Consider the following 25,480-nt stretch of genomic DNA (forward strand, 5'->3'; position numbering starts at 1 on the left):
GTAATTACACATTAAGAAAGTTATTGGATATCGCAGCATGGCTGTCCCAGGGGGCTCATGAATACACTAATATAACACACCTGTAATGACCTGTTCTCAGATCTGCAAATTGCTCCCATTTCTCTCTCTCTCTCATTGCTAAATGAAGATGAGAGCAATTACCATTAACTTTTTGAGTCACATCTAGTCAATGAGAGAGAAAAAAGATCTCTACCAGCATTCATAATAAATCTGCCAGTTGGTACTGAGTATTTTAACTGCACCGGGCATCGAGCTGGAAGGCAGTAAATGCGCATCGGGATCGCACAGGATCTGGACTGAGCACACTTCACCTGTAAACGAGAGAAACAGGCAAGCAGGAAAACCTCATCAGATCACATCCAGGTGTAATTTGCCTGGCTTGGTTCGAATCAAACCAAACTCTGGAACTGATCCCTATGCAGTGGCTGTAAGTCTTTGCATAGCAACTAAGCCGTGTTGCTGTTGTGTTGAGGTTTTTTTCGAACGCTAGAAAGAACAAAATTTACTATGTAATGGCAGAAAGGCTTTGGTTGTGCGAGAGGATACAGTCACCAATGCTCTCTTATTAATGCATAACAAATGAAACCAAGGAGAGACTCTTAATCTGCATAATGAAGTCTGACAGATTCTAAATTGGTGATTTAGTCAACTAAAGGGTCCAAAAATGCTCTGTGGAAGTGAGCTTTTGATGGCTCCATAAGTCAAATGGGGGATGATATCTGTCAACATTTTTAAAAATGTTGTCTTGCACAGCGTGATTTCGATGTGCTGTTGTCTCTCTGGGAAGAAGTGTCTGTTTCCCTACACGAAGTTTTCTTGTTCGTGCTTTCATTTGCAGACTGGGGTCTTTCAGGTGGGTGTACATGCAGATCAATGTGCAGCAATATCTTGAGCACAGCTGTCCTTTAAAAGCAGGGTCCATTCTGCCCATCGTAATCTGAATTATTTCCATGCTGTACACCTTGCACCAAACTAGCATTAACAACTTCAGTGAAACCTTCATCATGCTGGAGGTTATTTCTCTTTTTAAGGACTGTGCATGTCTCCTTGTTATCCCTCAGGATAACACTCCTGTGGGATTCAGGTGGTCAAACGTTGCTCTCAGTTGCACTCACAGCGAGGCAATGGATGTTTCAGTCTGAGCTTCAGCTGGATCCACATTTCACTCTGTTTTTCACCTGGGCCATGTTTCTTCCCAGTTCCACAGCACCCTTTGGTTTAGGACTCAGTTTGGTTCACATGCCTAGCTGTAGCATATCAATATTTGACGTCTGGGCTGGACTCTCTCTCTAGGCCCCATTCATAGTTGCCAGAGGAAGACAAGCACTTCTAGAGTGAGATTTACTCAAAATTATTAGATGCTTATTTAGGATTGGTTAAACCACCTTTAGATGTGCCTATATCTGTTCATTAACTAGATAAATACCTTCCATATGACACCTACATTTTCAATAGCTACAGTACTATCGGTTGAACTGTGTATTTCTCCATGTATCTAACTTCAAGCTTGCATGTAGAGGCATTGAATTCAAGCAGAGGGACTGCTTGTATGCTTGAAGTGAGGTATCTGCTAACTTTGTGTTTAGATGTCTGATCTCCAGCTTTGAAATGAGGATACTGTTATTTAATTGCCTTTGCATGCAATTTGAGATTGAGATTAAAATGTTAGAAGTGCAAAGCAATATCTATTATTTAATATTGTATTGTACTCCAAATAGCTAACAACAGCACCCTTGGTATTTGCAGAGAAGTTCATTTATTATGCATTATTATCTGACACAATAGGAGAAAACAGGTTCCGAGGTTTACTTTTAGGTATTTAAAAGCAATTTGACTGCCCAGGCAATGCATAGTAACTGAAGAAAGCAGAGCAGTGAGTGTAGATCCCACAAAGTGATCAAAGTGTGCATGTGTAACAACGTTCTCAAATTCTGCTCAATGCACAGCTTTGTTTATGCTCGGGACCAAAATTCAATTCTGTTTTTTTTTTGATCAGTGCCTGAATGATCAATTTAAAAAGTTTTAAACAGAGAAAGGAACAAAATTGTAGTCTAGAGCTTTAATATACAATACAATATTCGGTGGTACAGGCTAGTTAAATATTGGTCCTAAAATACCTGTCAGTTGGCTCTTAAGTTGTGTAGTTTTTGTGTGTCTGATGGGGAGGAGGTTGGTATTTCATTCAGCTGCAAAAATTCACTTCTAGCTGCAAAAATTTGTTTCTAGCTGTATTCTCCGCAAGAGGCTGTAACTCTTTGCATGTCACTTTCCTAATTGAGCAATAAACTCTGTATTGTACTAATACTTTTTATTATGAGGAATAAACATGCTTCTTCTAGACAGGCAGAGGAATAATTGACCACCTGTGGCCAGTCCTGAATGAACATTACTGCACATGCCACTGAAATTAATGCCTCCTTAGTCAAGACAGGAAACAGTCATTTTCTGAGAGATTTTTTTGTGGTTAGGAAGCTAACACACCCGATACATTTCCACTTTCTAACAACGTGGATTCCCGACTGCCAAGGGAAGAAGTGCTTGGTGCTCACTCGGTTACTGACCCTCTCTCTCTCTTTGGGATTCAAACAGCAGCTTCATTTGTTAAACACATTAAGTGGAGGGCCAGATTCTGGCTCGAGCCAGGGATGCCTCTACATCACTCTGGCAGTAGAAAGAAGTCTCAAAAGGTGGTGTGCATGTAATGTACTCCCGTAGCCCCTTTCTGCTGCCAGAGTGGTGCAAAGGAGTCTCGAAGTGGATGAGAATCTGTCCCACACGTGGGTTTATGTAATGGCGGAAGATAGGGCTGGGACGTTGTGCCGGTGTATCGTCTTACAGCTGGCCCGGCACCAAGCCATAAGGGCTGAAGGATGCTGGAAACTAAAATATTAAAGAGCTAAGAGATTGACTCAGGAGAGAGAAATGGTAAATGCTTCTCTTATCAGTTGTTTTTCACTTTGTATTTATAAATCTCTGGGACCTTATCTCATGTAAACCGCCAGATCCTTCAGGATCCAGTCTCTTCTTTAAATCGGAAGCCGGGAGTGCCACGAGGAAAGCGTGCAGGTGAGACTGCCGGGCGCGCACGCACCCGCAGCACACCGTGCCCCTGCCAGAGCGTGTGCCCGGGGAGGAACGGTGTCCTCGGCAGGTGCACGCACACCCGTACAGGCACAGGGGTTGTGCAGGGCCTGGAAAATGTGTCCAGTCTTATCGTACGCATATCTTGTTTCTTCCTTTCCGAGAGATTGCAGGGGGCCATGTTGAGCAAGTGCTTTTCTCCCCAGCGGGTGTGCTCGGTGCAGTGCCACAGGGCTCTGTGCTGTCATCCTTCTTAGTCACCACGCCGCGTTCATTTAATGAGGGGTTATAGCTGATGTGCTTGCTGCTTGCACAGTCCGGCAGTCCAGCTTTAGGTCTCTTCTTCCTCCAGCCACAAACTAGGGCTGAAAGTCTCCCCGGTAGCGAGGCATGGCCAAGGCCTGGATGAGTGCAAGCTGTCCAAAGTTCAAACCAGATTAGCTCCAGATCACTATGATTGGTGAAGGGAAATAACCAGAGGGCTTGGCTGCTGACATACCCCCTACATAAATGAACGTATTTGCCTGCATTGGTTATCAAAATTCTTCCTTGGGGACCTCGCTGAAATCTCAGCTGCCCTAAGTCACCACACAGCAGCAGTGACAGAAGTGGTGGCTTCTTTCTGTCCAGGAGCAGAAAGCTTTTCTGTCCAATGCTGCCCTGGTGAGATGTGTCCCTTTGGTGTCCCCGAGCTGCTGTCCCTCTGTGGCCGCCTCTGCGCTCAACCAGGAGGTGGGGACCGACTGGACCGCAGCAGCCTGCTTGGGTGAGCTGCAGTACCTTGCTCGCGTACTTGGAAAGCAGGCTGTGGTTGCATCTATCGAATTTACTATAATCCCACCGCTGTTTGCCTCCAGCTCAGCTGAGTCAGTGTGAGCGCTGGGAAGAGCCGTCATGTAGACAAATTTGGCCCAGTTTCCCCCCCCGTGCTGTTAGCAAAACCTGCTGAAAGCAATTCTGATTAACACAGCAGAGAAAATACCTCTGCTGTAAAACATTGAGGATTGCCAGTAGTGCAGGTACGTTGCGAGGAGAAGTGGAAATGGCTTTTTGAATTTTTGAGGACTGATGGGTGCTGCAGTTCATGGTGTGTGCTGTCTGCGGGCTCCTAGATGCTGACCTAGCAAAATCCTGCATGGCCTGAAGAATCTGCCTTTTATTTTCAAAGCCACTTTTTGAATGTCAGTGTGGCAGCACATTGATACCACAGTGCACTGCCACAGCAAGAGTGTCGTGGAGGTACTGCATCCCTGGTGTGCAAAGCCCTGGTCCTGCACCAAAATCCATCCGGATGAATGTGGGTACCCATGCCAGAGGTATGAGCTGCTGCAGGCATGGGGACCCCCTCAGTGCTCTCAGGGTTAGAAAATGGCAAAGAGGGCAAATCCAAAAGAGCCTGGACCTTGTTGATCCTCCAGGAACTCCACATAGCTCTGTCTTAGAAAAGGGGTTTGGAGAGTGCCCAGATCGCAGCACTCAGAGGGAGTCAGAAGTGTTTAGATTTCACATTGTGTGTTTTCTCACTGCTGCTTGTTTCCTGGGTGGGATTTGCTCCTTTTCATAGCTGTAAACACAGCGCCCGGGTGAGCTCCGGGAGGAGCCTGCCTCAGGGCAGGTCGCCCTGAATTTGAGACAAGTGCTTCATCTGAGTGTATATACGGTGAAAAGCTAGAAATGGGAAAGATCTATTAGTTCCTCCAGCCGGTGCTTCGATTCTAAAGCATATCTGTAACGTGCTGTTGGGGGGGAAGAGAAAATCACTCACTTTTTGTAAATAGAGAAGCAGTGAGTATCACGATCTGGTCTGAAGTCTCAGACCAGAGTCTCAACAGTGTGTGCTCCCTTTTAGACAACACCACTCTTCAGTGAAAGCGTTGGGGGCATTTTGAAGCTGTAGCTGGCACGCCTGCCTGTAAACACGGTAGAGAAAGAGAGCAAGTGAGAGGAGAAGAGAGAAAAGGGCACAGACTTTTGGTGAGAACAGGGAACTGATTTCAGGTGTTTGTGACACCACGTGAACCTTGCGTCGTTAGCATCTTCCTGAGCACGATATACCCTGGAGGGCGGAGGAAATGGTAATGGGTAGAGATGGGGTGGAGGGAGCGAAAACTACTGCAGACGCGGCATCTGAAAAAATCCAGAGACAATGCAACTATTTTTTAGCAAAAGTGATAGATGCCACGGGGCTGCTGTCACTAAAATTTGGCTATAAGCAACATATTCATATTTAAACAAGTCAGCTTTGCGCATTGAAATGAGCAAACACTGTCTCTGTGCTTGTTTGTTTGTTGTGCAGAAGCCATCAGCTTTGCTCCTTATCCCTTCACTGCGATGGTGATGCGGAGTCATGGTGATAGATTGGCTGTCTATCTAGCTTATCTGCAAGTCCACCAAACATTTATATCTTACACGGCATGACAGGCTGTTCTCCTGCAACAGTGGAAAATAGGAATTTGGGGCTGCCCTTGCAAAAGTACCATCTCCTGTACAACATCGCCATTCCAGTAAGCTCACTTGGCACAGTTTGTACAGCTAAGCGCATCCACTATGAAAACCGACACTGGGATGCACATGAATAAAATCACACAAAATCAGGAGAGGAGCGAGCATCAGAGAAGCTTTTGAACGCAGGGGGCAAACCAGCAAGGATGGAGTTCCTGCAGTTTCTCTCCTGCTTACAGGGGGCCTGTGTCACCTCTGGTAAAAGGCCTCCAGCTTACACCAGCATTATACTTGGCCAATTATCTTATTTAGGTATCTCATATATATTTGGGTCTTGAAAAGGTCAACAGCAGAGCATGGCTGGGCAGGGTTTTTTGAAGCTATAGGACTGGAAGCTTTGCTTCTAGCATCATTAGAAAATAATTGCTTGTGAATGTCTAGGGATTTGAATCTACATGTTGGAGCTCTGAAAAGGAGGGCAGGAAGATTTAAAACATTATTGAAACAGCTGCTGCTAACGTTACACTTGCTGCAGATGCCGAGCAGGGAGTGAGTGGAACGCACCGGGAGGCACGACGGCTGCGCCCCACCTGCCTCGGTACCCTTGCGCGGGGAGCCTGTCTCCTCGGGCTTCTCCTCACGTGACTGTCCCCAGCACGAACGCGCTCCTCTGTCCAAAATTCATGCAATGTTTTTCGAAAGCTGCAGTGAGGCAGGGATTGTCCCTGTGGCACTCCAGCTGATCTGTTTTCACCTAAGTATATCTGCTGTTCTTCCATTTTAAATTAGTTTTGTCCTTTGCTTTTGGTTTTCTGCTCCTGGCAACTTTTTCCTTAGGTCTCTCTTCCCCTTCTGAATATTTCTCTTCCTCCATTACTATCTTTCCTTTCTGTCAGTTAGCTATTTTCTTCCCCAGGTCCATGACAAATCACATCACTTAATTTTTATGCCCCCACTTTTTTTCAAAGTTCCTGTAGTCTTTGGCTCCTCGATGCTGTTAGCTGTAGAAGGTCCCCTTCCCTAAATGTTGTAAGGCCCAGATGTTACTAAATGTGATTTTTACCATCTAAAAACCTGTCAGTTACCTGCCGCTGCTCACAGCTTGATTTCTCGGTATGACCAAACTGTGTGGCTGAGTTTCTTACAAGGAAGATTGCCTCGACGCCTGGTATTAGACCAGTCCTTTACAAGGCGTCTGTTCAGTCCTCAGCTCTGTTACAGATATTTCCCGTGACCCTGGCCAGGTCATTTTATCTCTCTTTGTCTCTGCTCCCCATTCAGAAAACGGGCATAATTGCGCTTCTGAAGCTCATGTGGAATTGCGACGATGAACTCCTGCTTGCTTTGCCTTTACCTCATCCCTTTTGTCTGCACGATTGTCAGCTGGGATAAAGCACCACCGAATCAGAGTAGCCACGGTCAGTGCAAAGCTTATGCTTCAAGCAGCTGGCCCGGCCGCTCGCCATATCCTAATAACGTTGATAGCAGAGAGTCAGCTTTATTACCGTGTGCATAGCAGTCTTGTGTGCTTTGAGGAGCTTCCTATGCTATCTGTGAAGAGCGAACAGAGAAGTTTCCAAGGCAGGGTGCTCTGGAGTACACAATGGTTATTGCAGGACAAAGAGATAAAATGGCTTCCTTTGAGGGCTTGCTCCACGGGGTGGTTAGCAGAAAATGTGGGGCCTTGGAAGTACCAGAAGGAGAGGGAGGGAAGCAAGGCAATTGCTCCATTTGTAAAACCCATCTCCGGTTTCATCCCTGTTGTCCATCCTCTTTCCCTCACCCTTCCCTCTTTAGTTCTGTGACAATAATGAAATAAAGGAGTGCAAGGTAAAGGCATCCTTAAGGCTGTCATTGTTGCCAGGTAATGCTAATAGGACTTTCTCTCTCACATACCTGCTTCTGAACGCTAATGTCATTTAATTATTGTGATGTTGCAAATGAAGGTGCCCACACACAAATTCAATATGGATGTAATTATTAGAGGTGGAATGCCAATTAAGCACACACCAAAAGCAAGTGGTGTAGTTTTGATTTGTCATCTGATTTATTATCATTTACCTCACGTGCCTCAGACAGCACCGCCTGAGTCAGGAGTAGAGAACCAGCCCTTTGTACATAAAGCTTGCTCTTAAGAAAACGCCAACTGGCATAAAACATTTGTTTTTAAAATAGAACCGGGAGTGTAGTTTTGAAGCACTCTCCATCTCGGGTAAGGAACAAAAGGGAAGTATGACTTTTGGTAGGCAGATGCACATCTCCAAAACAAGCGCTGAATACAATACCATTCACATACATAAAATATGTCAAAAAGCCTTCAGTGAAAATCCAAATCATGCAGGGAAGAAAATCCAGCTTGCAACCAGCTTAAATGTGTTGGCTGAGTCAGCTAAGAAGATCTGCAGGATTGGGCTTCAGCAGCTAGGGCCGCATTGTCTGCCTACCAGCTAGTTACTGTGGTTTTCAATTTTTAGCTATCTCCTTGCATGGCATTTCTCAATTCTAGTCAGTCAGCGTTGCCTTTCGGGGTGAGGAGCACAATGCTGGTGGAGCATCCCGCCTTGTGCAGCCTAGGCACATTTATAATGTTCTCCTGCTCTCCCAACCTGTAAAGAGTCCTTCTTTGAATACTGCGCACTGCTCACCATGCAAGCAGCTCATTATCCCAGGCATTTCAAGAGTAATTTCTAGGACATTTGGTTAATTTGCATAAGCCATCCAGTACACAGAAGATGTCTCCACAATAAGGTAATATGCCAAAATCGGGATTTATGTGAAAACATGAATATTGGGGGGGAAGGGTGGGCATTTTTAAGAAGCTGTCATTAGCACCGATCTCTAAATGAATACCTCTGATAAAAAGTCACAGAATCTGCCTCTCCACCTACTGTATGTGAAGCTCCCATATAATTTTCTGCTTTGAATCTTGCTTGTCTTTTTATTAAGTAAGATGGGTTTTGATCCTTAAAACAGCCTTGAAATATGAATACTTGGCGCTGTTGGCTTTGTCTAAAAAGGAAACAAAATCCCCCAAACTGAATCCAAATCAAGGGCTGCACGTTCAGCTATCACTGTGAGGAGCCTCGCGCGTCCGCTGTTCTGATTATTACCTTGACACCAGAAACAGGAGGGCCCGTAATCCTTGAAACAGCTGACATCTGAAGCGCTGATTCTTCCTGTGCTTTGAGTTAGTCGGTCCTTGATCTCCGTGCCTGGCATGCAAGCCTGGCTTTCACTGAAACCTGACCTCGTGGTCCCTTCTTCTGCAGCCCTGTTTGTCTTCTGCTGTTCAGAAATGTGCAGCTTCTGTCCTCGGGACTCTGAATTAGAGCTGCACAGGTCAAAGGAGCAAACAGAAGAGTTGTCATTATTGAATTCAATGCCTGCCCTTGATTTAGGTGTCCTTGTTGTTTTTTTTTTTTTATTTTAATAACGATTACAAAATAAGAACAGTTCAAGAAGTTTTTTAAGCGAACCTTTCCCCTGCAAGGTGACATTGGCTTTCCGTGATCTCTAATGCATGACTGCTTCACCTACAGGTACAGATGTTTTTGCTCCCTTCCTTGCAAAGCCAGCCTGGGATTTGAAAGTCAAGTTGGCTTCTTTCTTCTCTCCCTAATATGTCTTCTGCCATTATGAGGCCTCTGAAGAGCACATTAAGTCCATGTTTACCCCTGTGCGATCTAATTAACTTCCAGAATAACTGTGCAGGTGTAACTGAGATCTCAGTTTGAAGGCAGCTTTGCTCCACTTATTATAATTGAAGGAACTGTTTGGCCAGCAGCATTTCTATTAGTAGTAATGCTGTTTGAAAAGGAAATAACTTAGTTGGACTTTCGGACTGAATTTGTAGGAATGCCAGCTAGAATTGCATAAGTGAATGCATATATATCTGCTCACATGTAAATAGAAGCTAACTTGAACTGGAAATCACATGTACAATAAACATGCAATCCTGATGCCATTGCTACAAATTCATTTCCCAGGGCAGAGCTACGGTTTCAAGAGGCAGTTTCAGTTCTTTACTGTTTCGAAGGTTTGAACAGTGTTGGTTGTTCGCTTTGGTGCATCACGTGTTGTTCCAGTTTAGTGAAACTTGCTGGGTTTTTAACGGCTTGTTCAGCTTGAATTAGAAGTTACTCTGTTATATCTGTTTTTCTAGCTTTTGAGATTAGTATTTTCAATTGCAGGAATTTGTGGGATTTTTTAATCAAACTGTACTACAGGTTACATGGAACTGACAGCATTAGCTTAAACATAATGAGTATGTTCAAAAGGAACAATACATGCAGTTTATTGGTTTACTCTCTTCCAACTTGAATCACTTTTTGCTACTCTAAGATGTTAGAAGCACATTTTTTTCCTCTGGGGATTTACAGTTTCTCTTAGTGTTTTGATTACTTGTGAATAATTTGATAGAAAACCCCTTACACATGTGCCTGTGATGTACAGCATCTAGCTTGGATTTGGTTTTTGACTGATCCCTCATAGCTGAAGTTACTGTATACAACAAAAAACATTTGTAATGCTGTCAGACAGAAAAATCTCTCTTCTGCAACTTGACTTGAATTTCTTATGTGTATAGCTTCATGAAGTTCAATAGATGTAAATACAGATTAATTATTTAAAAAGCAATAGGAAGGAATGAGCTTCCAAACATGTAGTGTTTAATTATTTAAAACCTATAATGGAATTTCAACCCTCACACATACCATACTTGCTTGGACAAGTGCCTGAGGTTAACTGGCACGTCCCCACCTCCCAGTCATCTCCCCTCCTGTATCACAGGGTGATAAATGTGCCTGGTAGATGTGAAGAATAGTCAATATTCTCAGTCATGTCTACTAGTGAATATGCTATACTTAACTCTGTCTTCCTTTCCCCCATTACTATATTGTATCCTGCAATAAGCCATTCCATATAGCATTTCATATAACAAGATGTGTACGAGTGCGCAAGTCCAGCCACAGAGGACCAAATCCTAAAGTCTTGGACAAAGCCCCTCGTAATTGCTGACCCCACAGAGTAGAAGGAGCCCCATTGCACTTTGGTTGTTTGATGGTGGTGGTGGTGGTTCAAAGCACCCGCTGTATGTGGTTGATTTTACTGGATGTTGTACACACATGTAGGACAACCTGATTCCCATTTCAAAAAACTCATGCTCTAAGTAGGCTAGGCAGATAAGGGGAAGCCTTCTCCTCCGCATTTTAAAAGGAGGATAAAGATACAGACTGAAAATAGAATCATAGAATCATAGAATCATACAGGTTGGAAAAGACCTCTAAGATCATCGTGTCCAACCATCAACCCAACACACCATACCCACTAAACCATGTCCCTAAGCGCCTCATCTACACGTCTTTTAAATACTTCCAGGGATGGAGACTCAACCACTTCCCTGGGCAGCCTGTTCCAAGGCCTGACCACTCTTTCAGTAAAGAAATTTCTCCTAATGTCCAAACTAAACCTCCCTTGGCACAACTTGAGACCATTTCCTCTCGTCCTATCGCTAGTTTCTTGGGAGAAGAGACCAACACCCACCTCGCTACAACCTCCTTTCAGGTAGTTGTAGAGCACGATGAGGTCTCCCCTCAGCCTCCTCTTCTCCAGGCTAAACAACCCCAGTTCCCTCAGCCGCTCCTCATAAGACTTGTGCTCCAGGCCCTTCACCAGCTTCGTTGCCCTCCTCTGGACACGCTCCAGCACCTCCATGTCCTTCTTGTAGTGAGGGGCCCAAAACTGAACACAGGATTCGAGGTGCGGCCTCACCAGTGCCGAGTACAGGGGCACGATCACCTCCCTGCTCCTGCTGGCCACACTATTTCTGATACAGGCCAGGATGCCGTTGGCCTTCTTGGCCACCTGAGCACACTGCCGGCTCATGTTCAGCCGGCTGTCAACCAGCACCCCCAGGTCCTTTTCCTCCGGGCAGCTTTCCAGCCACTCTTCCCCAAGCCTGTAGCGTTGCCTGGGGTTGTTGTGGCCGAAGTGCAGGACCCGGCACTTGGCCTTGTTGAACCTCATACAGTTGGCCTCGGCCCATCGATCCAGCCTGTCCAGGTCCCTCTGCAGAGCCTTCCTACCCTCCAGCAGATCAACACTCCCGCCCAGCTTGGTGTCGTCTGCAAACTTACTGAGGGAGCACTCGATCCCCTCGTCCAGATCATTGATGAAGATATTGAACAAGACCGGCCCCAGTACTGAGCCCTGGGGAACACCGCTCGTGACCGGCCGCCAACTGGATTTAACTCCGTTCACCACAACTCTCTGGGCTCGGCCGTCCAGCCAGTTTTTTACCCAGCGAAGAGTGCACCTGTCTAGGCCGTGAGCCGCCAGCTTCTCTAGGAGAATGCTGTGGGAGACAGTGTCAAAGGCTTTACTGAAGTCCAAGTAGACCACATCCACTGCCTTTCCCTCATCCACGAGGCGGGTCACCTGGTCATAGAAGGAGATCAGGTTGGTCAAGCAGGACCTGCCTTCCATGAACCCGTGCTGGCTGGGCCTGATCCCCTGGTTGTCCCGGACATGGCTCGTGAGCACCCTCAAAACCAACCGCTCCATGATCTTCCCCGGCACCGAGGTCAGGCTGACCGGCCTGTAGTTCCCCGGATCCTCCTTCTGGCCCTTCTTATAGATCGGCGTCACATTGGCGAGCCTCCAGTCGTCTGGGACCTCCCCAGTTAACCAGGACTGCTGGTAAATGATGGAGAGCGGCTCGGCAAGCTCCTCCGCCAGCTCCCTCAGTACCCTCGGGTGGATCCCATCCGGCCCCATAGACTTGTGAGCATCCAGGTGGCGTAGCAGGTCATTAACTTCATCCTCTTGAATAATAAATAAAGAACATACAAGCCTCCCAGCTTGAGAGACCTGTCTGAGCTCACCCTCTCTTCGCTCCCTCTGCAAAGCACGGAGAGAGAGTTCTGCTGGGACCAATTCAGAGCCTTAGTTTGGTTCCCGCCGTGATCCACCCTCCTGAGATGCCTACCTCTGTCCACAGACCTGAGCTGGGCAATCAAAGTAAATACCTAAAACTGGGCTGTCTGGATTATTTCACTGCCTACCCTTCCCCTTGTCCAAAGTTACTCAGGCATTTTGTGTTTGCGGGGAATGACTAATGCCAATCTGGCAAGTCCCGTGTCTGCACCCTAGCTACATAATCTTCCTTCTTTTACTGCTGTAAGTCATTGGATGAGGAACACTTGATCCAGAGTGGGTTTAAAATAAATCTAAAGAAAAGCCCTTAAAAGAAAAGCAAGCACTTCAATTGCATTGAATAAATACACAGTTAGTAGTCTTTGTATGTGATGGCTCCTCGTCTTCAGTAGCCAGCCAAGTCTCACCTGGTTTGATGAGGAATATTTCCAGTAGTGTTCTACCCTGTGAAATTATTGTCAGAAGGAGTTTTGTGGAAAGACGTAGGGAAGGAAAAGGGCTGGAGAAAGCAAGACAGAGTTAGTCCTCTTTGAGGAGGAGTCTAAAGAGCAATAGCACTCTTGAGAGCCTTGCTGGCGATACACTTGCAGGGTGAGGGTTTAAATACGTTGATTTCTTTTGTCCTGGTGTGCAGCTTCCACATAGCTGCTTTGTCGCGCTTGTCATGCAATGAGAAAATCATCTGCATGATCTTGTAAGTATGAAAGGGTTTGCCATGATGCATTTACATAATAAAGTCTGTGCAGTCGCAGCGTGCATCATATGTACAGGCAAGGAATGAGTGCCATCTACAGTAACACAATGCATTACTAAAGGGTCCTCTGTAATTGTGTTCTTTACCGAATAGCGCGTCTGATGCCTTCTGCTGTAATGTACCCTCCTTGGTGAGAAATTAATACTTTGTGCCAAATTCAACTCTCAGTTACATGGTTAAAATTGAAAAAACAACACTGGCTTCAGTGGAGTTATCCCAGATTCATCCCGGGGTTACTAAGAATAGATTTGATTTATGTAAATAGCTGGGTGTCAGGTACGCTCCGGTGCTAAACACTTTCTAAACAGAGGGATAAGTAAGACCTTTTCATTTGAATAGGAAAGACCTAGAAGGACTTTTTTTTTCCACATCCATACTCTACTTAGAAAGAGGTAGGTGTAAATCACCAAGGAAGAAGGTGCATTTTTCATTCCTTGAGAACCAGCAAATGTTTCGGGCCTGACAAAAGCATCTTAGTGAGCAGCGGGGTATGTGAAGGGCTGGCCCTCCCTCCCTCAGGCGTCGGTCACAAGTAAAGCTGGTTGCTGCCCACCACCCTCGCAGCCAGCGGGTCCTGTCGGAGGAAGGCCGGCTTCGTGGCAGGAATGTTCTTAGTAAAACAAGAGGGGCATTAGCAGAAGAAGACAGGGAAGTTTTCACACACATTAGTTCACCATATGTTTGGCTCTAGGCTGCAGTTTCAGACCTTTATAACTCCTCATTTATTATTTTTAAGGCTGAAATCCTGGAAAACAGTGGTTTAAGATAGCTAGGGACCATAATAGTCATGGTAAATCCTACCTACCAGAGACAGAGTAATTTTTTTTCTTTTTTTTCTTTTTTATTAATTTTTCTTTCTTCTCTTCTGTTTTTCCTTTTCTCCTTTCTCCTCTCGTCTCCTCTCCTCCCCTCGCTATTTGGAGGATGTGCAGACAGTTGCATTCCCCATCTCTTCTTTTCCCTGGCCCTTATTTCAGTCTTACCTGCTCCATATGGGAGCGCCCAAGAGTGAGCCTAACAGTTGCTCAGAATAAGCGTCTCTCCACTGGTGATTTTGTGCTAATAGAAGGGGGAAGGGGAGCTGGGTCTGTACCAACAGGCTCTGAGTTTCAGCCAGGATCAGTGCCTCGCAGCAAGAGAAACTAGAAGGACGCAGAGTGCTTGCTCTGTGCGCGGCCGAGCAATTTCCCTCGCTTGGCTTCGTCTTCTCCAGCCCCCAACTCCAGAGGAAATGGGAAAATGAATTCCACTCTCCATGCCCGATCTGCAAGAGATGTGACACATCTCGGTCCTGTGCTGAAACTGATGTGACACACTTTTCCTTGATCCAAGCAGATTTTGGATCTGGCCCAGGGTTGTTCTAATCAAATGTGGTTTCCAGAGAGGGCTCTTTAAACTGAACGTATTCTGGGACGCGGGGTGATGCGTACCATTACCAGCGGCAAACCCAGCAATTCTCAAAGTGTGAATCACACGCAGTCAAATCTGGAACAGTTTTGACTCCCTTCAAAGCTCTATAGACTAAAACCCAGCAACCCCCCCTCTTGGAAAGTTTTGGGTTTTTTTCATCCATTTTTACTAACGGTCAAGTCAATCTTTCCCTAATCAAGTCAATCTTTCCCTAACATTATTTTTCCAAGTAAGCAGCTGATGCAGTCCCTCAAGGATTTTATATGTTTGGGAAAGGTGGGGAAATGTGTGCGGGGAGTCTGCCCCAGGTGGACTGTGAGACCCAGCCAGTTCTGCTGCAGCCCACGCTATGGCCATGTATATGTTAGAGCACATAGCATAATGGGTCCTGGCCTGTAAATATTATTGCATGATAAAGATTAACATGTAATAATAAGGGCTGAAAATCCCTGACCTATATAGATAGGTGGAAAAAAACCATATATATATATATATATTCCAAAGCACCCAGAGACTTCTATTCTGTAAGCTTCTTGCTTATACAAGCATAAATCAGACAAAACAACACAAAAATCTGTGAGAGTTATGCCACTGTAAAATGGCATAGGTGAGAGGAAGAGTTGGACTTAGAACCCTTCATTACAGGTCAATAAAGATCTCTCAAAGTTTCAGATGGCAGTCCTATTTGCTATTCTACAGACTAATGATATTTCAAGTCTGGATGACAGTAATATTCTCTAGGCCCAGTAATACTACATTTAAGTCTGAGAGATTTAATGGCTGTTCAGTGGTGATTTTGGTCCAGGTGAAGTGACACTGGCCTCCAGCAATGCCTTAGGCTAAAAGCATCATGTATTAGCAAAAAACGTTAACCTGCCCCTCAAACCTCCTCATTATTACATTTATAGTCCTGTTAACCAACCTATGAGCCACTGGAAACATAATGGAGGGGGTTTTATTGTTATTTTTATATTCTCTTGAATATTAAAAAGAAAATATATTGGAGAAAACATACATATTAGATATTACTAGACATAAATTCTAGACAGATAAGCCACATGCGTTATTTTCCATCTCACAATGTTACTTTGCTATATGACCAGAATAAAGTTTTGTTCAGAAAAAAAGGGTGAACATGTTTATTCAGGTACCAAATAAAAAAGTGAATTAATTAGAGAATATAAATCTTCATTTGGCTTCTGAAGTTATCTGCAGAGTTGGTATCATGAGATTGTCAAGGGTGAAGATTTCTCATTTGGAGAGATTTTGGTCACTCAGTAAGTGAGATACTATATGAGGCTAGTAAAGTGCCCCTTTCCTCTTTTACCTTTAAGTTTTCCTGTGCTTAACAGCATCCGTAATTCTCAAAAGAATTTGATCGAAATGTTTACAGTGTTAATTGCTCTCAGTTTCCCTTTCTTTTCCTGATTGCTGGGGCTGGATGCAGGGAGTGCTGCAAAGCCTGGCACATACAGGCTCTCTTTCCTTAGTGCACTGGTTGACAGCTGCTCTGCAGAAGAAACCTGTGGCTGATGTTTGGTCCTGTTCTCACGAGGAGCAGGGTCTCTGCAGCCCCTGCATAGGAGTGAGGAGCTCCTGGCGTGGCAGTGGCGCTGGCCCTCTCGTCTGTCCCCTGAAGAGGGGCTGGCAGTGGTTCTCAGCCCGGGCACTGGTGAGTCCCTGCGGCTTGGGCGCCCCAGGGATGGAGAAGCTGCTCTGCTGCCTCCTGTAGCTGAGCATGTGAAAACGTAAACTGTGCAGAAGGTTCTCCAAGGACATGGAGGTGAATGTCCCCACGAGGAAAGAAATGCATTTCCACTCTCTGAGGGAGAGGAAGGAGGGGGATTTCCTAGTTCAGCCTTCCCCTGCTGCCCCAAAGAGATGGCAGGCACTGGACACTGTGAGGAAGTACGTCTAAGCCCCAGAAATGTTTTTCCAGCTGCTAGCTGTGTTTTCTTTCTTTTGGCTTCCTGAATATTCAAAGCAGGCAGTTCTCGTCCTGTTCTCCAGGTGTTTACAACGCTTCTCGCTGCCGATACTTTGCACGGCTTTAGTGGCAGCGGATTGAGGAGGTACATTTGTGTCACCTTTAGGAAGAAGCGAAGCTCTCGCTGTGGCACTAACAGCTTAAGGATCATAAAGCAAAACCTTCTGTTGTGGAAAAGCACATACTGTGGTTCACTGAGAGTCCCTGCTTCACCTACTCGATGTAGTTCTTGCTTCTGGCTGCTCGGTTTTTCCCCAGATCATTTCAGGACCAGGGGAATTCGAGAATGCACATGGGAAGTCTTGGCCTAGAAATCAAGTGTCAGACATCAAGGTGACCAACGCCCACATAACCCAAATCGAACTGCTTGCCTGACCAGCAAATATGTCTGTGCCACTGGTGTGCCAAGCTGGCTTCTCCCACTGCTACCCACGAGCTAAGGGCCATGAGGAGCATGATGCAGATACTCAGCTGACTCCACAGATCCCTACCCTCGAATTGGGCTCACCAAGAAGGAGGCTACAGACACACACACTTGAATGGTCCCCTGTCAGACCAGGTTAAGTCTGGAAGAGGAACTGCCTCTTGGCCTTTTTGTGTGGGCACAACACCATGCAAATGCTGGGCTACTGCTTGCAGATCTGTGGCAGCCGTCTGATGAGCTTGAGGCTTGATGGGAGCTGGAGAGTTGAGCTTGGGACTCGATGGCTTAAGCTGGAGTTTGCTCTGCCCCACAGCCTCTTGCATGACATCATAGTTATGCTCAAAGGCCAATGGACTCACAGTGGGATGAGGTTTTTCGGGGCCTGCATTACCCTCGGAAAGGGCATTCAGGCTTAGGTGTTCTTCAGGCATTTCTGCAATGTGAGTCTTGGTGAGACAGGTTGTCTGTCCTCCTGAGGGCATGTAACCCCCCTGCCTCTATCTCCCGCCCTTGCCCTCTTTTCATCTTCTGCATCGTCTTAATTTTATTTAGGACTTCTGTCACTGCTGGAGTGGTGGCCTTAGCCAGTACTGAAACAGCCCTGTCATCAGCTCTTGTGTGCTACAAGTGTAAAAACCACACATTAAGGATTTTAAGGTTTAAATGCTGTTATTGTCCCATTCTGTGTTATTTCAGCCAGGAAGGTTTCTGGGGAGAAGAACTTCCTTCTTGGCATGCCCCACCTCACATGGCATTCATTTTCCCTGAAGTTTCGCCCACCATATTGTGAGCTTCACCAGCGGTTTTACATCCGAAGTTCCTCCTGTGGTTTCAAAGCCTCAGACTGAAGCTGAAAACACGGAGCTCAGCTGTTTATATACAAAATCAAATATGTAGCTGCTCTGATGAAACAAGACCCAACCTGGATTTCCACTGGGCATTAGCATAACTTAACATTCGTTGCTTTTGGCTGGGAACATTAAAAAGCCCCCCAACACAAAGGAACGCAAGGGCTTTGAAAAGACTGTTTTAAATACCACAGATGACAACTGCAATGATTCAAAAAATGAAATCAATTTGTCATTAGCCATTAATTACCAAATAGCTCTATTTTCTCCTTATGCTTCATGTAGCTTAGACTTTTGCATAATTAGGATGAAAAATGGAGACAGAGTGGGTCTTGCATTTAAACGACATAAAGTCAGTATTTGCTCCTCAAAACACGGTGGTAAAGATTTTTGGGAGGACAAGAAGTTTAGGAGGGTTTCATCAGGGAAAGGAAAAGCAAGTAAGCTTTGGTCTCTTTTAAACAGAAACTAGTCACAGGACAGTTTTAAGTTGCAGGCGACTGCAGTGTTCTGTTTTGTCAACTGTTTTTGCACAAAGCTCCAAACATTGTAAAAATCTGTTTTCCTTCACACCTAGCATCGCTACGAGCTATATTATAACCACATTCACAGTGTGTTAGAGCCTGCCTCAGGCTTCCTTCGCAGCAGGTTTCAGCTGGAATGATTTTTTTTTATTTATTTTTTGTAATAATCACTCCATTGAAGTGGAACAATCATTATAAAAAATTATCACGAGCCATCTTGGACAGAAAAATCCTGCCACAATAAACATGCTGGATGTCTTGCAGTAAGCACATTGGAAATGGTGATCGAGGCTGGATAACTGCTTAGAGCCGCACTTTGGATTATGCCTGTTACTAGTATTGTTTGACATTTGATAGTGAAAGAGCATCAATTCCCAGTCACAACAGCTGAGGCGGGGTCTTGGTTACAGTCATCCTGAAAGTAGATGCTGTGAACTGCCCTCTCCCTTTGGGGACAGTTTGCGTCCCTGCCAGGGACCCCCAGACCAAAGCTCCCCTACCCCATGGGCCAGCGTGCAGCGGCTGCGGTGCTGTGTACCGCAGCCCTGTGTACCCTGCTCAGGCAGCAGCCATGCCCCGGGCTACCCAGTCCCTCTCAAGAGGAAGCGTGAACAAGTCCAGAGTGGGAGTTTTGGAGGAGGATTGGGCAGGGAAACGTGGGACATCTTGGTGAGCAACGGTGGGTTGTGTGGCTTCTGGCGAGGCTGTGCCCACATCATCATTTGTTGCAGGGTGCTGGCAGCTGAATACCTTTTGTGATAACTCAGTTAGCTGGGAAGAAAGCACAACAGCATTTAGGATAAACAAAAAAGCCTTTAAATTACAAATTTCAATTCCATTATGCTGATTATCGCCAACCTCTCAAAGGAGTTTGTCATTTGCCATTGTCTCTTCCTCACTCTGACCCCGTGCATCTGAGCAGAGCATGGCCGTGTCCTTCTGCAGATCTTCCCAGTCAGCTTGGGGGCCTACCTTGCAGTTCTTAATATTCATCTTTTTTCTGAGTCAGAAAATGCTAAAAGGGAACTCCAGTGCCTTGGAACGATCTTTACGTCAAACAAATTGCTGCGTGTTTGTGTGCTAACCCAACTTGGCAGGGGCTTTGCTTCCCCAGGGGCAGCTCTGTGGGGGGACCCCCTGGGAGGTGAGCGGGGCAGGGAGTGAAGAGTTAGTACAGACTGTTGCTGTTTGCAGGAGAGGTCAGTCCGACCCAGAGCCCCACTGGGGCCAACGCTCACAAGCGTTGAATACGTTAACAGTCGAGGTACAGCTCTTGTCCTAAAGTTTCTCCGTCCTTGGTCAAGCAACAGACTGCAGAGATGGAGCTGTATGCAGGATTTAGCACCATGGGCGGGATCTATGAGGGGATTTGTTTAGAAATTACCATTACCTTGTAGGTGACCTGCTCCAAAGAGGAGCCTTGGTGGTGGATAAACAGAGGAAAGAAGGGAGGGAGCAGGCAGCCATGTTGCCCAACAAGCTGGGGGAGCTGGTGAGGACAGCTGAGAGAGGTTTCACCCTCCTTTGCCCTATAAAGATAGTTAGGCACATAGTCCTTCAGGACACACACATCTAGGTTTCTTTCCTTCTGACAGACTGAATTTTCCCCTGGTGTCCTGCTGGGAGTGCTTCACTGCCCTGCAAGGGGGCCTGGGTGGCAAGGTGCCTCGGTGTCCATGCTGCGGCAGCCGCTGGGTGATCTGCAAAGGGTCTGACTGAGCTGTGTGTAAAAGCATTAGTTGTGACTCATTTGGCTGTTTACTAGAAACCTCTGTATGTGCGTTTCAAGCCACTTCCTAATTTCTAGATTGCTGCCGCGTCCAGAGTTTGGCAGGCTTCAAAAAACTTGAGCCCTTGCTGAAAACCATATGGCTGGTGTGTCGGGTTCTTGCTTGGCTGCAAGGCAGGAGCATGTGCAGCGGGAGGGGGGTTGTCTCCTCGCCTTGCGGCTTTTGGGATGGGGTGGGAGCTTCTGCCTCCACGCCTCGCACATCCTGGATGGGTGGCAGGGTTGGAAACTGGAGGGAAGGGCTTGGGACACAGTCTGGGCTAAAGGGAAAGGCAACCAGGGACAGAATATAGGAAATGTGCAGTGGCGTCCGTGAAGCCAGAACATATGCCTGAGCGTATATGAAGAGACAGCAGTTGGATACCACAGTAGGAAAAGGGAGTAGAAACTACTCAGCAAAGCTGAATACATGGATTTTATGCCAGGAAGCAAGGCTTTGATAATCTTCAGTCCCATGTTTCGGCATCTTTGATAAGAGCCGGGTCCTCAGGATGTGGTGCAGCCCTCCCTTGTGCAAGGTGTCCCACGACGGCGTTCTCCTGAGCGGGGAGAGGAGCTTCGTTAGTCACTCTCTGGTTCTGGAGAAGCTGAAAAGGGACTGTCTTTGCCCTAGTGATCCCTTTCTGTCCTCTCGCTAAGCTTTACCAGGGAGCTGATACTAGTCCAAAGTGCTGTGTATAAGGCACAGGCTCTCTTTCATCGCAGAGGTGGTGTTTGCACGTTACTCGTTCCTGGTTTCTCTCGGGCTGATATAAATACCTCCATAGACAGATTTTAGCAAATGTATTTCTTAATGAAGTAGTGTCTGATACTAGATTATTGCTCAGAGATTAGTGGTGGACTGCACTAATGGATGAACTTTGTGCCTGCATTTGACAGCCTATTAAAGTATTAATTACCCTGTGCCTAAAGCCCAAGTGTGGCCCTTTTAAGCGCAGCAGGACGCCTGTGTTGTGGGGCAAGCTCGTGGCCACGTTTGGACTCCACTTCGGACGTTTCTATCGAAATAAAGATACGGATGCCAACAGGAATGGTTTTTTTCCCCTCTTTGTGTTAGAGAAGTCCGAGCGTTACAGGATCCCTCGGTCCTGGCTTCCTCGGTGTTCCCGTATCGGGTGCGAGTAGTGTTTCTGCTGATGCAGTGTCTTCTGAGTCGTCTCTTGGTGTAGATTGCTGCGTGTTTCACAGGAAAGCGGATGAATGATATCAAGTCATTGAGCTTATAAGTAGCACACTGGCAACCCGCCACTAAAATATAAATACATTAAATCTACTGAAGGAAATGTTCATTCTGTTGTTTAGCGTTGGACATGCCCCAGTTAGGTAAATTTAATCTTCTTGAGGGTTGTTGCGTTACAGCTGAATGAGATAGGCAGTTATCTTATTACTGATCTTTCTGTCATTCAGGGTTTGTGTTCTGGCATTCGCGGTGTGAAGTGTGCTTGCCCAAGAGCGGTCCTAGGAGTATTTTCCAAGGGAAGTGAAGATGTGTAGGGGGTCTGTTGGCACCTTGCAAGGTCTGACCCTTTATCTCAGAGATGTTCACGCTCCTTGTCAGTCACACCGCTACTGGTTCCATCTCCTTTTGGGTAGAAATGTACAAAATGGTTGCTTTGCCTATCTTTGTTAGGAAATGTCTGAAACTCGGCCTCGTGGCATTTATTTTCTTCCCGTGTATTCCTTTTGTTAACTTGTGCTATAGGGTTTTCTGCCGCAGTTCCTTCCAAAATCCCCGGCCGTGCCTCTGCTCCTGTTGAGGTCAGGAGCAAGGCTCCTGCCAACTCCAGGGTGAGTGGAGGCCGACGTTAAGCATCAAACCCAAAGCTGGCTGATGGCATTAAAGAGGAGTCTCTCCGTCATTTGCCACGGGTGTTGGGTCAGACCCTCCCAATTAACTCTCTTGACTAATCCCACTGAAACCTGAGGAGCTACTCCCATGTGTAAGCACTACCACATCCCATGCGCGGCGTTAACAAGCACTCTGCAACAGTGTAGCTCTTCTCTAGGTTGTACGGTGAAGGGAAAGGATGAGGCAGGAAAAGGGAAGCAGAAGGAATAAATGAACAAAGAGGGTTTGAGCTGGTTGTGAAGAATGACGATGTTCTGTACAGAATGCAAGTACTTAAAAAAATAAGACATTGGCTGTGTGTTTTACAGATAAGAAAATGTTATTTTATTGAACGGAAAGATATATATGTTTCACCTATCACATCTGAACTAATCAGTGTAGGCTTTTAGAAGAAGTCCGTAATTACTCTGAGCACATCATTAGTTAGACGTAAAATGAATGATATTGCTCCATTTTATTACCTCTAGTGATATAGCCATTTGTATCATAAATTCATTGACCTCATCTTAAATGATCAATCCTGTAAGACAGACTTGATTCATTAATTCTTAAGTGACATTTTTTCTCCTCCAGTAATTTCCTCCTCATCGTAGGGACTGTTTTTCTGTCTTTTAGTATGGTATTGCATGGTGTCATATTACCTGCGTATGACATGCACATCTTATATTTGTATCTTAAATAAGCAGCATAGACTGATTGCATAGATAGATAGATATATAGACAGAAAGAAAGAAAGAAAATAATTAAATACATGGATGTAGTAGATAGGCTTTTCTAACTGATGTTAACTTCAACACTTTGAGATGTTGCATAAAATCAGTGAGATAATTATTAGGTATTTGGTCCATCCAGGATGTTCGGAGGAACAGAATCGCTGCCTTTAATTTCTGTGGCTTTAATTAATTTTATCTAGTGATAAAATACACAGAACGGTCTGTGATCAATATGTGAGTGAGGCAGGCAGACTTCAGAGTTTCTTATACCTCAGTGAATTATTGAAAACAGGAGAAATAGGTAGAGAATTTCTAAGCAGGATTTCTAAATATTTTACCGAGGAAGAGAAAATATTTGTTTAGCTAGGAGTGAGATAGGAGCCCACTTGAGATAAACAAATCAATACAGCAATAAAACACTAAAGTATTTCAGTGAATTTTTCAACTGATAACTAATAAAATTAAATTATTAAAAAAGATGCCACAAGTTTTTTTGGGGCTGTATTTTTGTTTCAGTCTGTTTAATTAAAGTCTGAGGGGGCTCTTCCTAGAAAGATAGGGAGGCTGGCTTTACTCTCTCGTATTTCTCAGGTGCTTCTTTGGCAGCAGGCTTACAAGTTGGTTTGCTTCCTTTGCCCCGAAGGAAGGACAAGTCTTAGCTGCACCATCCCAGGACTAAATCAGGGAACCAGCTGCATCTGCAGTCCTGCCCCATCCCTTGCAGCAGCCACCTCCAGAACCAGTCTCCTCCTCGTCTTTCCCCTGCAAGCAGACACTGTTTTGGTGGGTGATGGGCTGGGGTGGGCTTCATGCTTCCCCTAGCCTTCCTCGAGAGCCAGCTGGGAGCTCCTGGTACCTCTTTGTGCGTCTCTTGGGGTACATGTGGAGACCCCCTGCCTCTTTGCACAGCCCTTGGGGCAAGAGCATACCCTGCAAGTGGCAGAAGGAGCGCAGTGGTTTACATCCTGATTCCGTACATGCAAAAGATAGTGTTTTGTGGCTACAGCAGTGAGCTCTCGATCAAAAATGTTCTCGACTTGAAGGTAAATTCAGCAGCTTTACTGAGTTAAATAGTACCTTATTAATTCACAGTGTAGACTCACAAATTCCCCTTTTATCTGCTTGGAAAACAGTGGCAAGTCAGAAAATTTCAGGAGGTCAATTATAAGGTGTTTCCATTAGATCATCCTGTGTTGGCTTGCCAGGTGGGTGGCAAAACCCATACCCATGCCAAATACCCGGGATGGTTCAGTGCCCACCGCTGCGTGTTTGCACTATTTGCGGCGAGCGGTTGCCCAGCTCCGGCGCTGTCTGCGATGGCTGCTGAGCTTTCCTGCAGGGAGCAGAGGGAGAGCCGATGCCTCGGGGGGAGCCCTTGGAAGTGGGGGTGCCCCTGCTTTGCCTTCCTCCGTGCACTCCAGCTTCCCATCCGCCCTACGCCTTGGGAGGGTGCATGTGCCATGGCAGCAGAGGCGTTTATCTCGACTCTTCTGTGCGTTTGACAGACTTTCTGTCTGCGTTTTTTAGGGCGCTACATCCTCAGTGTGTGTTCAATGCGGGGCTGGCCCTGTTTGCAATGCACCATGAAATTTTCTTCCTTGCGTGGGGCATCGTGCTGGAAATATGCCCGTCCTAATGCCGCACGTGTCGAGCAGCACCAGCACCCCCTCTGCTTTATCTCACGTGGCGCTGTGTCTGTGTGCCCAAGCTAAAAACCTGGGCCCTGCATTCCCAAACTTCAGGGGTGACTTAATAGTTGCTACTTTTCAAGTGATTATTTAGTTTGATTTAAATGTTGGGATAAAAACTTCATGGTAGAGAGAGGGAGTGTGTGCGTGAGTGTGTGAATGGGGTGGGGAGGCAGGAGAGGGAATCAAATAGCAACCCGACCGGATAACCAAAAGGTTGCAGAGTTAAAATAAACAGGCTAACAGCCATAGCGTATAGGGGGTGTGGGTGTGTATATGTGTGTGTGCGTGTGTGTATATATATATATTAAAGATATATTACTGAAAACTCAAAAATGTCACCACTGTTTATATTAAAGGAAAGCTGAGAGTTAAATGAGATGGGTAATCAGATGCCCGACATATGTTGTTTGGAATTGTTTATATGGCCAATAGTTATTAAAATTAATTATCCTTTTAATGCAGTCTTTTCACAATCATATTCTTTTTTTTTTTTTTGTACAAAAGATATAGTCATTTCAAAACAAGCTAGTATGGGCTCTTTGGAAAAGGCAGAACAAACAATACCGGGATGTATTCTGACATGGTCATAGGCTCAACACACTGATAGAAAGCACCAAAAATCTCTGTCAACGGAGTATTTTGAGAACTAATGTAAATGACAAAAATGGGTTTTTTGTGTGTGTAAAATTCTGTCAAAAAAGTAAGGCACTGAAAAATCTGACATCTGTTTATCTGTTTATAGCTATGGCAAGATTACTCATATTAATTCTTGTTTAAAATGCCATATGAAGGAAAGGCATTTGTGCAAACAAGAGTCATATTTGAATTGTAGATCATGTCTTCACCATCTGTGAGAGCTGTTGGTGTTGCAAAATTAATGTGTTAATGAAATCACAATAATTTCTCTGAAGTAATGGATTCTGAAGCCTAGAATGACTATTTTTTTGAACTTTGGTGTCTAGTGGTTTACAACTGGGAAAACCTTTCACAGCTTAATTAGTTCTGCAGCCTTAC

At 45.5% G+C, this 25,480-nt stretch overlaps 1 protein-coding gene across 1 annotated transcript in view; it reads left to right on the forward strand.

Annotated features, from left to right (window-relative positions):
• Window positions 1-25,480, forward strand: part of SOBP (sine oculis binding protein homolog) — a 117,670-nt gene that overhangs the window by 73,405 nt on the left and 18,785 nt on the right. The gene's annotated exons all lie outside the window — the stretch shown is intronic.

Source organism: Calonectris borealis, chromosome 3 (genome assembly GCF_964195595.1).
Source record: "Calonectris borealis chromosome 3, bCalBor7.hap1.2, whole genome shotgun sequence".
In the NCBI taxonomy this organism is placed as follows: domain Eukaryota; kingdom Metazoa; phylum Chordata; class Aves; order Procellariiformes; family Procellariidae; genus Calonectris; species Calonectris borealis.